The sequence below is a fragment of the Eptesicus fuscus genome, chromosome 12 (assembly GCF_027574615.1).
Source record: "Eptesicus fuscus isolate TK198812 chromosome 12, DD_ASM_mEF_20220401, whole genome shotgun sequence".
NCBI classification, from domain to species: domain Eukaryota; kingdom Metazoa; phylum Chordata; class Mammalia; order Chiroptera; family Vespertilionidae; genus Eptesicus; species Eptesicus fuscus.
The window spans coordinates 21385663-21396040 of record NC_072484.1 but is presented as its reverse complement, the minus strand read 5'-3'; the positions used below and the strand labels follow the sequence as shown (position 1 = coordinate 21396040).

Sequence of the window (10378 nt, the reverse complement as noted above, 5' to 3'; positions counted from 1 at the left end):
CAGGAGCCATATCTAGAAAGGCACATTTTATTTCTGTCAACATTCAATTGGCCATTACTCAGGCACATGTCCTTGCCTAACCACAAAGAAGCCTAGGAAATGAAGTTAACTGTCTGCCTTGGCCAAGGAAATGGGTTCAGTGAATAGCTAGCCAGTCTTTGCTTCAGTACTTAACCTAGTCCAGCACATTCTTTCCCCCGACTTTCAGATGGGAGTATACTGTAGGAAGGCATTGTATATTTTAGACAGTTTCCCAATGTTTCTCTATTGACTTAGTAAATAAACTCTTGACCTGGAATGGAATAAAAGTAGCTAAAGACAAAAGAAAAACAAAGTCCAAACGACTGATGATGAATCTCTTTCCCTTTTATAGGGACTCTCAGGGCTTCTCGTCTGGCTTTTACTACAACCACTTCTGCTTCTTTTTCACAAAACCTAGTCTCAGGCCATGGCATGGATTGAGATCATTATCATTATGTTGCTAAATTCCCCAATGCTGTGTACTATTTGAAGGGAGAAAATGAACCCTGGGCATAATGCTGCCCCAGAAGAAATTAAAATAACATAAAATTGGAACAGTTCTGGAAGTCAGGCCAAAACAGGAGAGAATGTATATTTTGGAAATAGTAACACACTCTCAGACATTCAGGACATATTTTTGGAAGAGAGGGTGTCATGAGACAGAAAATTATAAATTGCGTCATTATCAGAAAATTGTAAATTGCACTTTAAAACATGCCATTTAAAAACATAGACATGTAGGCTAGTTATTTGAATTGAATGGCTTTATTTTGAGTCACCCCAACTCTCCTGTTCAGCCACACTTTGGTTCAAAATTTTGGGTCCGTGAACTAAAAGGAGACTAAGAGATTTGAACAAGGATAGAACCTCTGATGTTCATCACATCGGCACCCAGCACTTGACTTGGCAAGGAAGACTGAACCGTGAGCCCTAGTAGAGATAAAATTAGTGACTCTATGTCAAGATTAAGTTCATATGAAAATATGACCCTGATCAACATCACTTTAAGCGCTTCATCTACTTTGGGAAGCACTAACACTGTGTTTCTGTTGTTATGTCCACAAGGGAAAGTTCATGCCACACAATTCATCCTCTACCATATCCAAGATTTAAAAGATTCTTTTTCAAAGGCTTAAATTTCTGTTGCTTATTCATTTACTAGAAGAAGTTGTATAAAATGGCAGTATCTTTCAAGTAACTTTATTAATTTATGAACCTCCATCATATTTCTTGCCTTTCCCCTCTACAGAGGAAATATAAGATAAAGAGAAGGAAAGTGAGACTTAGAATACATTCGCACTGGAAAATACGGTCCTGCCTCATTTTTAAATCATCTCCTGTGGATTATTTCATTCTTCCTGGTCATTTGTGAACTTTTATCATGAGATTGGCAGGTGAGGTACTGACCCTGCCTCTAACCCAACATGGACTTGAAGAAAGTGGCACCAGCGCCTTCCAGCTGTGACCTTGGACCTTTGCTCTGGTCCCTGAAACAGGGCACACATATTTTTGCACTTGAGTTGATAGGTTTAAAAAACAGAAGTGACTAACTGGGAAGATTTAGGGCTTTGAGAGAGGAAAGAAAGGAGTATACCGGGTGACAGCAATTCGCTCTCAAGAGTGGAATTTTCTCACTTTCCTACTGTTTATATTTGACACAAGATACCTTCACAGGCTTCTCTGTAAGATGTTGCTTTTCTTCAGCTGCTTGGGGGCTGCAAACTACACTTACCCATCTGCATCATCAAACTTATCTTGCAGCTACTCTTGCTAATTACTCTTTATCTGAAATTCTGTCTCTTCCTCCGAGAGAAGAAGAGACGGTGAAAACCAAAACGGGCTGCGATTAGGGCGATAAAACTATGATAATTAGTTTTAAAAGGCCTCCTCACATTTCTCAGCCTCTACCTTGGTGGAGAGTTCAACGAATACAAAATTGGCTTCCTACCATTTATTTTCTCCCCACAAACCCAGCAAGTATTGTTAGTTCTGTTCCTCTGAAGTCTCTCAATGAATGTGAGAGGAGTCCCCAGAGAACCACCCCCACCCTCAATGCACTATCTGAGGTCTTGGCACTGAAGGCCCTTGGCATTGTTGAGGGAGGGAACTAGCTGCTGCTTCCTAAATATATTTGCTACTTGGTTACCAGCTGGAGATGCAGAAAGAGGCAGAGAGAGAGAGAGACAGGGCACGGAGAGCTGCATTTTCTAAATGGTTTCAGGCCACTGGCATTTCAGCAATAGCTAATACAAAACAGATGGCGGGTGCTACGCTCCGCTGGCCTTCAACTCGGGGCTGCCTCCGTCCATGATTAATCACCTGTGCTGGGGGGTAAAAAAGTTCTACCTGGTCTTTGTGTGTGTGCGGACCTAAGGCTGCACTTAGCAAGCAAAGTGACAGGCCTTGCCTCTCTGCCCTATGGCTGCTTATGTGCCTGGAGAATGACTTGGGTTTTTCCCATAAACACAGAATTCGCCAGCAAACTGAGCTCTGGCTAGGAAGGGAAGTTTGTGCAGAAATCGCTTGCAAAATGTTCTGCAACCTTCTGCCCCTTCATTTACTCACTTTAACAGTTAGCCAAGGGTAGAATTTTAGGGCAGCTCAGTAAATTCTGCACTTGCTTTGAGCCCTTTAAAAAAATGTCCCTAGCAAGAGTGTGAAGAGAATCTGTTTGTCTTTTTGTCTTTTATATGACAATGGGGCAAAAGGATAGTGTGGCCACTTCCTTCCACTATCCTACAAACAAGATATCCTTTTACACCCAGGGCCCTAGGAAAGCTTCCTCTTCACTGTTGCTGCCTCTGCATAGACAGGCTCTGGGATGGGGGGCTGGAGGGGGGGGAGTGGGGGTGGCGATGGAGCGCAACTGGAATTCTATGTTGGTTCAGCACAACTGGGGAAGGAGCGAACCTGATGCCAGCTGTAGCATCTCGGAGGGTGAAGGGGAGCCGCTGTTCCTCATTGATCTTTGTTTTCCCCACCACGGGTTCATTTTCAGCTAGGCAGCAAAAGCCCCAAGTGCAGCAGGGGCCGTACCCCAGCCCCCCTTTTGTCTGGAGAAGTTCGTGGAGAAAACCAGCTACCCCAGCAGCCACAGCTGGGGAGGATTAAGCAGGTGGATTTGTGCCTGGAGAAGCCCAGCATGTGTTCTGGGCTGGAGTGAATGTATTTGGTTTCTGTCTTGGTATAACACAGTACCACAAACTAAGCGGCTGAAACAATGCCCATTTATTATCTCATGGTCTTGGGTCAGAGTCTAGGCACAGTTGGTTCTCTCAGCTCCTAGGGACAGCTCGAACTCCTTCCCACGTGGCCCTATCCACCTTGCAGCCAGCAATGGAGACTCTTCTTCAGGTTAGACACCCCTCTCTCTTCTTGAATCTCTTTCTTCAGGGAGATCCCAGCTCCTTCTAAGGGCTTGCCTGATTAGGTCTTAAGTACTGGTTAATTTGACTCAATTTTATTTTACCTTTGTAAAATAGGAGACTTTTTGTAGTTAGATTTCCAGTGATTATATGCTTCAACTTGAATACTGAGAATAAAAATTATTTGGTGAATACTTAATCCTGGGAGATAAAAATATGTCTGCAGACCTGTCCCAGACACCAAAAAAGACTTAGGAGGGCACAGGGATGCCAGATGGGCTGTAGGTGCCACAGGTCACTTCAATTGATCACCGGGGTCCAGCGGTAGAGGGCAAATCCAAGTCATTCAGGCTAGTCTTCTGGTTCAAATGAGTTTGGTTTTCAATATTGTTGAACCATGGCATTTTTTTTTTCAAGTGAAATTTACATGGAAGTCCATTCTATAAAATATATATAGTTTTTCAATTTTACAACACATATACAGCTTAGTGTGGGGCAGACAATTTTCTAAGTACTTACTTAATACCTAATTCTCACTAACAGTATGTAATGGGCTTTATTATGATAACTAGGGGCCCAGTGCACGAATTTGTGCACCTTGAAAGGAACTGTGGGCTGTGAGGCTGTGGTGGGCCCAGGAGCAGGTCTCAGCCCATCCTCTGCACCACCGCCTAGCCTCTCCTGCTGTGGCCCCTGGTCCCCTGTCTGCCAGCAGCCCCCCTCCTGCTGCCACCACTCCCACATGTTGATGGCGCTGGCCTTACACCTGCTGGCAGCACAGAGCAATTGGGGCCGTCTCCAGCAGCAGGTGTGAGCAGGGCCAGTGTGAGCAGCGGGTGTGAGTGGGGCCAGTGCTGGCAGCGGGTGCAAGTGGTGGCTGCTAGCCCCGATTGCCCTTCAGGAGCAGGGGGAGGTGGAAAAGCCCTGAGGGGCAATCAGGGCCAGCAGCTGCCGCCACTCGCACCCACTGACTATGCCTAGCGATCAGGGTTGGCACCGGGCACCAGCAGCGGGTGTGAGCGGGGCCTCTACCAGCAGCAGGTGCAAGTGCCGGGTGGGACCACAGAGCGCAGGAGCAAAGAATTTTCAGTAACCACCCAGGCTCACCCCAATGACAGCGACCAACGCCTTGCCTTGGTCTGGCGCCCCCACTCACCTGCTCCACCATCCCACCTCGGCCAATGCCTGCCATGTTCCACGCTCTGCCACCTGCTGCTGATGTCCGCCATGTTCCGCTGGTGGTCAGCACACGTCATAGCGACCGGTTGTTCAGCTATTCGGTCTATTTGCATATTAGCCTTTTATTATATAGGATGATTGGCATTCATCCCATTGCACAGGTGAATAACCTGAGATACAGAAGGATGAAACACCTTGTCCCAAATGGCCAAGCTGATTTTGAACCCAAGACACTATGCTCATAGTCCCTGAGCACTTGGTCTTGATGCTGCTGTTGCCATGGGGCAGCTTGGGGAGCTGGGTGGTCTGATCTCCTATTTATTGAGCCTCTCCTTCAATTTTTGCTCCCATTCCCCTCCCTGAGGTTTCCCCAGGGCACCTCCCAGCAAACACTTTGAAAACGAGAAATTTGAATCATGTAGGCAGCTTCCTTGGATGGGGCTTCCTGGTGGCCACTTTCATTTGCATCCTTTCTCAGAGCCTTTCAGAGACCCTCATAACCCGGTTACTCAATGCAGAGCCTGTCCATTGCTGCTTCCTTTGCCTTCTTGCCACAAATCCGAACAGTTGCTGACACCCAGACTTTTACTACCACTCTGGCTCCCTACCTTGACTTGCCACCTCCATGTTTTCCTCATCCAAATCCATGCTCTATGCACAATGAGCTTTTTCTCTTCCTAACCCCCTCAGAACATGGCATTTCCTGCTCTTGATGCTGCCATGGCTCCCTATGACTCACCAGAACCTTCCAGCCCTTAGGGTGGAATTTGCAGATCCCAATGGTCTGACTTCACTGATCTTTCTCATAGTCCTAATCCAAACATTCTAGGTACGGTAAGTAAGTTAATGACACCCAACCCACCGCTTCCAAAATTACATACACAAGATGTTAACCCATCACCTCTAGGCCTTTGCTCCAAACTCCCAGAGTCTTCCATGGGTCATTCAATTCTCTACCTTTCTTTATAATTACATGATTTTTTTTCTAGTCTATAGACTAGAATGTATATACGCTCCTTGAAAATAGTAGATACCTTTGCCTTTTATTCCACCATTGATCACAATAGTTGCTTAATAGCATACTCCCCAAAATCTTGGGAAACAGATGGAGCAGCTATTGTGATCATCCCCATTTAACAGATTAGTAAATCGAGGCTCAGAGATAATGAGTGGCTTGTTCATCTTCATAGAAAAAAGAAAAAAATCAGATGGAACTTGATGCACAGATCTGTTGACTGACGGAGAGCAAAATACCGAGACTAAATTGTTCTCTGGTGTCTTCAATTAAGATCAGCCTTATTATCTTTGTAGACTCAAAAACCCACAATATAATTTGTGACTTGGAGCGGTGGTTCTTCACTGGGATGCACACTGCAGTTACCCAGAGAGTTTTTCTGAAAAATAATAATTTAATATTATTAAATGAAATAATAGTATCATTTTTGGAGCAGAATCTCTACAGAGGGCCTTACTGTGTGTATTCGAGAAAAAAACAAACCCGAAAGACTCTGTGTGTCCTCCTGCTTAAGAATCGCTGACTTACAAGGTTCCCGGAAGGACCCTAGCCTTCCAAATTACCCCATTCAGTGTGTAAAAATTCCACAATTAGTGCCTTTTGAAGATACTGCTCTCTATTTAATGCAAGCCAACATTAAATCATTATTCTTCCTGTAAGTATGCATGAAGTACTTACATGTGAAAAGCCTGCTAACTTCGTCTGTATCTGTCTCATGGCTCTTGTTCTCAAGTGTGAATCATCTGATACCTGCCCTGTCTACTAGTAACTAGTGGGTCATTTTCTCTGTAAACAGTCTCGGAAGTTTTTCATCTTCTACGCCACCTTGGCAGCTGGCCGGGCTCCTGTGCATAGTGAGTGCTTTTCGTTTGTGAAATGTATGAACCCATGAATCACAGAATTCACACCTCATCAGGAATGAGTTTACCAGCTTCTTCCCAAAGAGCAGGCTTTGATAGACTCAGAGGCACAGCCAGTTTCCAGGTCAGCTGGGTAACGCATTAATGATCTTCCAGCCTCAGTTTCCTCATCTGTTCAGGGGGCCCAAAAACACACTGCTTGGCTCATAATAGGTGCACAAGAGCTGTCCATTTTACCCCTCCTTGTGGATTAACCCCTGACGGTATAGGTAAGCAGTGGGTGGGTGGGGAGGTGGAGGTGGCAGTGTCTTCCCAGGGCCCTTGAAATCAGGCCATGCAGACAGCCACTGCCCTTGATGTCCAGCCTGCCTTGCCTGCTCCTGCACGCATTCCACAGGGTAGGACTGAGCGGCTTGGAGAGTCCTTGGAACATGTGTATGTGACTATAAAACCTGCCATAACCTTGGAATCCGGACATCAAAAGGGAGTGCTCCAGTGCCTGATAAAAAAAAAAAAAAAAAGTGCGTTCCTCTCAGCAAACCACTCCAAACGCTGTTTTCTCCATCCTACTGCGAAGCTTGTCACTGCTAATGTGATTCTTATGATTCTTGCCGCTCTGTAGCCTCTTGATCTTTACTGAGCTCTCTCTGCCCCTGAGTGTGTTGGAAACAAAATGTCCCGTCTGGTGTCCAGAGCTTAAAATAATAGACGCTGGGTTCCTGCTGCCACGTTGAAACTTTACTCCAAGGTCTCTCGCAAACTCCCCTCCGCCTCCTGCCCCCTCTCCATGTGGGGAGAAGCAAGGCTGACCGGGCAGACAAAGAAGGGGGAAGAGGCAGGGAGATCAGGCATTCTTTGAACACTGCAGGCATTCTCTGATATCAATTTGGAATTTTGGTGAGACATGTTTTATGGAAAGATTCTTCCCATCCCTGAAGAAAAGGACCACATTTTCCAAGCAATGCTGCCGAGGCGTGTGCTTGAGGCCATTGGGGCAGTGGTATGCGAAGTAATGTAAGGGGAGCGAGCAGTGTGTATTTCTGCATGTGCGTTTTGAAGCTTGGAAAATAATACAGTAAGTCACCCCGTGGCATCTGGGCATATTCATGTTTCCTCTGTTCAAAAATCAGCTTGCAAAGTCTGCAGAAAATAGAGAAAGGCACTGGTGTTGGCTCTCGGGCTCCGCAAATCCGCCTCTTTCACTTAGTGTCACACGGGGAAATGCCTGTCTCTCCTTTTTTGCATGCTGATGGTTCCACCGAAAAGAAATTTTCCTCCTTTAGCTTTTGACAGGTTTTTCTGGGAGTCGCCACTGTCCGCAATTCCTTCTGGCCCTCTGGAGACTGAGTTGTCTCAAACATATTTTTGGAAAGGCCACAGACGATTGTTTTTATTAGGGGACTGCGGGGCTTTGTAGTGGGATGCTTTGTGTTTTATTTGTTTTCCTTCCCCTGCCCCAGCTGTTTTTGTTTTAACAGCATTGGAGGGAAGGTTAAGGTATTTGTGGCCTCTGTTAACCTAGCCCATCTCTCAAGTCGACAGAGCTAGAAATCTGAATGGATGGAACGGCAACGTACAGGTCATCTGCCAGGATGGGTTCATCCCTGATTTCATCCACCCTCACGAGAGGGGTGAAGTTGACACTGGGGTCGACCTCAAGTTGAGTGAGCACTTTGGAGCGGATAGCTGTCAGAGAAGCAGGTCACCCCCATGATATGTCCTATCTGAGAGCCCAAGCACTCAGTAACCGCTGGGATGTCATCGTGCCAAATGAGAAACTATGACATAAGCCCATCTTTTACTTTCCGTCTCCAACCAAGGAGCGTGACTCAGCCAGGACACAATCGGGCACCTAACCCTGCCCTGCATCATCATCGGAGTCTCCTCGGCTGTAACTTGTAAAAACCAAAACTCATGCCTAGTTTTATCCCAAAAGAACCTCATTTATGCCAAAACCGGTTTGGCTCAGTGGATAGAGCGTCGGCCTGCGGACTCAAGGGTCCCAGGTTCGATTCCGGTCAAGGGCATGTACCTTGGTTGTGGGCACATCCCCAGTTGGGGGTGTGCAAGAGGCAGCTGATCGATGATTCTCTCTCATCAATGTTTCTAACTCTCTATCCCTCTCTCTTCCTCTCTGTAAAAAATCAATAAAATATATATATTTTTTAAAAAGAATCTCATTTATATGGTGTGTGGTACAGGCTGGGCATTGGATTTTGCCAAGCTCTCCAGATGATTCTGAGGTGGCACCCAAGCTGCTGAGAACCACTGCCCTATGAAAAGGAAGGGAATAATGGCCTTTCAGGCACCTACCATATGCCAGGCACAATAGTAAGCACTTTGCCTGCATTAACCCCTTTATTTCTCTCAATGTTCCTGGGAGATAAGCTTATTTATCTCTATTTTATAGGTAAAACTGACGTTTTAAGGCCCTAGGTTGTCCAGGTACAGTTTGATTCTTAGGCCATTTAATTTTAAAGCCTATCTTTTTCCACTCAACAGCCTCTTCAGAGAACCCAGAATAAAGCAAAATAAAGCACTTGGATAAACTCTCCAGAACCCTACGTGAGAGATCAGCTCATTCATTTACTTATCTGCTCAGGGACCTTCCCTGTCTTCTATGGAATAGGTGGAAGAAGGATCAGAAATGAGTGATGGATTTTGCATGTTGAGAAGGGAATGTGGCTGCAAAGGCCAGTGTCCATGTCATCCTGGCATGGCTGTCCCTGTAGGAAAGCCCAAGTGCTAAGCATACCTTCTACTTTTACAAAGCACTCTTCCAGCAAGGATCTCAAAGCACAACGTAATTAATAAAATCACCCACATCCTGTCTAGATGAGTAGCATTTTATATGTACAAATTCCTCTCTGCCCCCAGGCCCTCCAGGAGTAGGAGAATGTTTCCAATTTTAAAGAGTGAGCAATAGAGTAATTGAAAGGAGCTGTATCTTGGCCAACTCAAAAGACCTCAAAGGCATTTATAGTGACCTAGATGAGAAAACATGGTGACCACAAAGTGTGTCATAATGGCTTGTAATCCATGCTGTGCTAAATGGTTCAAAGATAGGAGACAGGGCAAGAATAAAACATTCAGTTCTTAAGAATCAACTACCCCTGGGATTGATATTCTGATCTGTTTGGTCAACTCTCCAAAGGATCTAGAAGCAGTAAAGTGATGACATTAGCTGATGATTCAGTTACTTGGGTTAATCAAGGCAGAGGGGACAGACGGGGCCAATTAAGTAGCTGGGCAGCTCAATGATAGATGAATCATTATGGGCAAGTGCAAAGATAATGCCATTGGGAAAAGCAATTTAAGTCATTCATGTACTTCCAGGCCAGGAAATCCTTCTAGTCTTTGAGGGGGATCATTTAAGAATCATCAAACCCAGCCTGATGAAGTCATCTATTCATTGTGCAACTAACGATCAACAAAAGAGCTGAATGCACCAGGGGACAGGCCATATGGAATACATTTGGGTGACTGGGATGTATATCTATGCCTTCATTTCAATCACCTTCTCTAAAACACGTCTTACTCCACCCCTCTTTTCTTTTTCTTTCCTGTCCACAATCTCCCCCTGCTTTTTATGTTCTAATACACAGAGTCGATGTGTGGATGAAATTTTTTAAATATAAAGACACATATTCTCATTTCTATTTTCTTCACATAAGTTTCTCTCTGTACACATAACTAGCTTCCAAGGGATGCTCAGCATGTCACAAAACAAGTTTTTAAGTACCAAGGAAATTATGTCTATAAAATTTATACAAATTTTTCTCTACCTCTCTTAACCCCTTGCTTGAATTAAAGTTTCAAATCTGGAACTTTGGGAAAGAAAGCTTATCATTTGGGGGGGGGGGAGAAGAAGGTGAGTGGGAAAATAGAAACATATATTAAAGTAAATTATACTTGCAACTACTTGTTTTTTAAAAACC

At 45.0% G+C, this 10378-nt stretch overlaps 1 protein-coding gene across 1 annotated transcript in view; it reads left to right on the top strand.

Annotated features, from left to right (window-relative positions):
* SPTLC3 (serine palmitoyltransferase long chain base subunit 3) overlaps positions 1–10378 on the top strand; it is a 131270-nt gene that overhangs the window by 107316 nt on the left and 13576 nt on the right. The window lies entirely within an intron of this gene.